The 3,382-nt window shown below is 53.5% G+C and overlaps 1 protein-coding gene across 1 annotated transcript in view; it reads right to left on the minus strand.

Annotated features, from left to right (window-relative positions):
* Positions 1 to 2,770, minus strand: part of LOC113205385 (uncharacterized) — an 82,591-nt gene extending 79,821 nt beyond the window's left edge. The window contains exon 1 of the mRNA XM_052269611.1: positions 2,570 to 2,770. The gene's annotated coding sequence lies outside the window, so the exon portion shown is untranslated. The remainder of the gene's footprint in view (positions 1 to 2,569) is intronic.
* Positions 2,771 to 3,382: the final 612 nt, after the last annotated feature.

Raw genomic sequence — 3,382 nt, forward strand, 5'->3', positions numbered from 1 at the left:
TAATTATTTTACCTTTTACACCCCCTGAACATATTTTTCACTGTGGAGAGCGCCTATAGACTAAATTAGGTCCTTTGATCAGCTGTTCTGTTTGGCCTCTGCCACGTCGTCGTCGTGCACTAGAGGGCGGTGGATGCTTTGAAGGTTTGATCTCGGTTGATCTCGTGACTCAGGTGTGCGCCGGGGCTGCCGGAGAGGAGGGTGTACACGGGCGGTATACGACGGTGTGGCGTATGGAACAGCGCGGCGAGAGGGCGAGCGGGGTGACAGGAGGGGGGCAGGTGGATGTGAAGTGGGGCGGAGCAGAAGGCCTTTGTTGTGATCAATACTACGCACAAATAGCGCGCGTACACCGTACAGAGCGCGGGGCACAGGGCACACTCGGCGCCGTGTTCATTTGATATTTGGTATGGAAGGTATGAAAGGGAAGGTGAGGGGGGTGGGGAGGGGAGGCTGTCGTCAGGGACCTCTCTATATTCCGCGTTCCAGTAGCTCGCCCTGCGCGCGTGTGTATACCACACTACATTTAATCCGCTCTACCGCCGTGTATGCCACTGGCTTGCTTTGGGCACTGCTGCCTCTTTTCATATGCACCGCGACGAGACTGGCTGCGTGCAGGTTTTTCATTAACCGTTTCCAGAGGCAAAAAGTCTCGAGCGACTGGCTTGCGGTGGGGAGCTTGTTCTGAGCGGCGCTTACCCCCCAACCCCCCCAACCTCACCGAGCCTTTCACCCTTAGTCCTTTATAGTGGGGAAATGTATCCATATTGCTTATGAGTTTTACACGGCTCTGGTAACATGCTGGTACATAGATTATTGGCGGTCTTCATACACTGTAGAAAATTGTTTATTCTTTCAAGAATACTTTGACACACACATTTTTGGATTGGTCAAAAACATTTTTATTCTTGAATCAAGATACCGCCTAACTTGATAGCGATCGGGTCAAATTTATTTCTAAAAAACGGCGGTATCATCTTTGAAATTATGGGACGTAATATCATAGTAAAATCACAAAAAAAGAAATTGATCTTTTGTCACCATTAGTACAAAATGTACGCACAGTAAAGAGACAGTGTTTTGGGGTGAAGAATTTTTTAGTGAGTATAAAGCGTTTTTGAACTTTTTTAAAAATGAATTAATGCAGACGTGTTTGAAGTGTACGTAACTTTACCGAGAAAAGAGTTTAGAACATATCTACGGGTCCACCCCCACCCGACTCTTCCCCTCACCACAGCCTTCATAATTTTCCTCTTTTACAAACTTGATCTCGGCTCGGGTGAGGAGGCGCCCGCTCGCCGCTCTGTGCGTGGCCGCGCTGGCCAGGCCCCGGCGGTGCGCTGTTGTGGTCTCAGATGCCACCCACCCCCTTTCCACATGCCACCCCTCTCACTAAGGAAGGGCCTAACTGGCCTCACGGGCCCAGCACACGCACGTCCCGCGCTGCATATCAAATGTTGGCGCGCTCCGCGCCCCGCTTCTCTCTCCAAAGCAGAGCGTGCGACTCTGATGCGACGCCGCGCGAAGAAAGAGGGAGGAAGGGAACAAAAAATAAGATTTGTCATCAACGCCCGCGCTCGGTTGATTCTCATTGTTTCGTAACGCCTCATCAAAACGACCGTAGTGTTTGTTATTGTGTTTGGTTGACTGCGCGCGCTCGGGGGGAGGCGGCCACCCGACTCCACAAGTAGTAGTAGCGCCCCCCGTTTACAGGACAGCAGGGCGAGCGTGCTTGGCCCCCTGCTACTACTTTGTCCGAGCGGCTTGCGGGGCGGAACTTATCGTCCCCGCTGCCCCGCACCACGGCCTTCAACGAGGCCATAAGCCCGGTGACTTGTGGCTTTGTGGCCCGTGCGACGGCCGCAAACTGCGCGAGCGGGCCACAGAGGCGCCCCCGTGATGACTCTATTCATATCGACAGGTGGGATGGGGGGCACCCCGCCCGCCCCGAGCCCGGAGGCACCGCCGCACCGCGAGCCGCGCACTCCACAAGATTGCTGGTTTCACTCTCCTGCTGCTGGACTGGGGGACGCCTCCACGGCGCGAAACATTCTCATTGGCGCAAGTGTCGCTCGGCATTAGCATTCTCAGACTGTTTGAGAAGTCGGCGCGGCGGCGGCAGGTGTGCAGGTGGTGAGCAGCAGGCGCCCCGCGCACCAGTGGTGCAGTGGTGCTGCCGCGAGAGGGTGGCCTACCCACCATGTAGGCCGCCCCTGCGCCCGCTCCACGTGGAACACGCGGACGTTGAAGTCGAAATGATGACAGTGATACAATAAGTATTCGTGCCTAAATAAATATATGCCGATGGATGTCCTTTTGACATCACCATCACGCGAGGTAAGTTAATTATTTTGGCCCGTTTTAGCCCGTTTTACCTGCGCGCGCACTACCGAACTTAAGAAAAAGCCAACTGATTTTCGCCCATGCGAGCTCTAGAAGCGCATGATCATGTTTCTAAAAACACTTGTTTTGGGTTGTTTTTATTCTTTCTTTTTAGACGATCCCGTTAGGTATCGGCTTTATTTTTTATTTATAACAAAAGGAAATTAAATTCAGAAACAGGACTCACAGGTGCAGACTGCCGAAGTGTAGCCGAACTGCCGCCGGCCGCGACGCGACGCTGTCGTCACTGTGGTGGTGGTGGTGTGATCCGCTCTTGCCGTCGGCTCGTCACGAGCGTCGTTGGCGTGGCCGAGAGAGACGCGCAGCAGCTCGACGTACGGAACAGACCGAGCGCTCCCCACGAGGCGTTCCACGAGGCGGCCGCACCGACACTGGGGGGTCGCGGCGCGCGGGCCCGGGCACTACACCACCACCCTGTGGAGGGTGGGGCGGGGCGGGCGGAGGAGGGAAGTCCGATCAGACAGGTGGGGAAGCTGGGCAGCACTGGAGTGCGAGTGCACCACAGCGAGCGTCGACTCTTCATCATTCTCGTCATATCTCTCCCATGGCGCCGCGTTCCTGAAATGCTTGGAACGAAACAATTCTCATTCTTTGTAATTGCGAGTAATTGATTGCCTCGTATCACGAAAGCATTTCTGGGCAAGATGATGATGAAAATCCCATAGAAAATCCTAGAAACACCAGTCATACCCGTCACTTGCCGCCGCCGCGAGGGGGCAATAACTCCGGGAATCATGTGTACACCTGCCTGGGAATCACAGGATAAAAATCAATCGAAATCAACAGAAATCGCTTAAAATAAGCGGGAAACTAGTGGAATTCGTACAAATTAGTCGAAATAACGTACAAATTTGTCGAAATAAGCGTTTTCTACCTCTAAAACTCACCGCTGTTACGTAATTATTTTGCACAAAATACTGGTCTGTGGGTAGACCGGACCGACGCGCGGTGCTCGACATTCCCTACAGAGGCAATACAG

Source organism: Frankliniella occidentalis, unplaced genomic scaffold, assembly GCF_000697945.3.
Source record: "Frankliniella occidentalis isolate FOCC.00 unplaced genomic scaffold, Focc_3.1 Scaffold97, whole genome shotgun sequence".
In the NCBI taxonomy this organism is placed as follows: domain Eukaryota; kingdom Metazoa; phylum Arthropoda; class Insecta; order Thysanoptera; family Thripidae; genus Frankliniella; species Frankliniella occidentalis.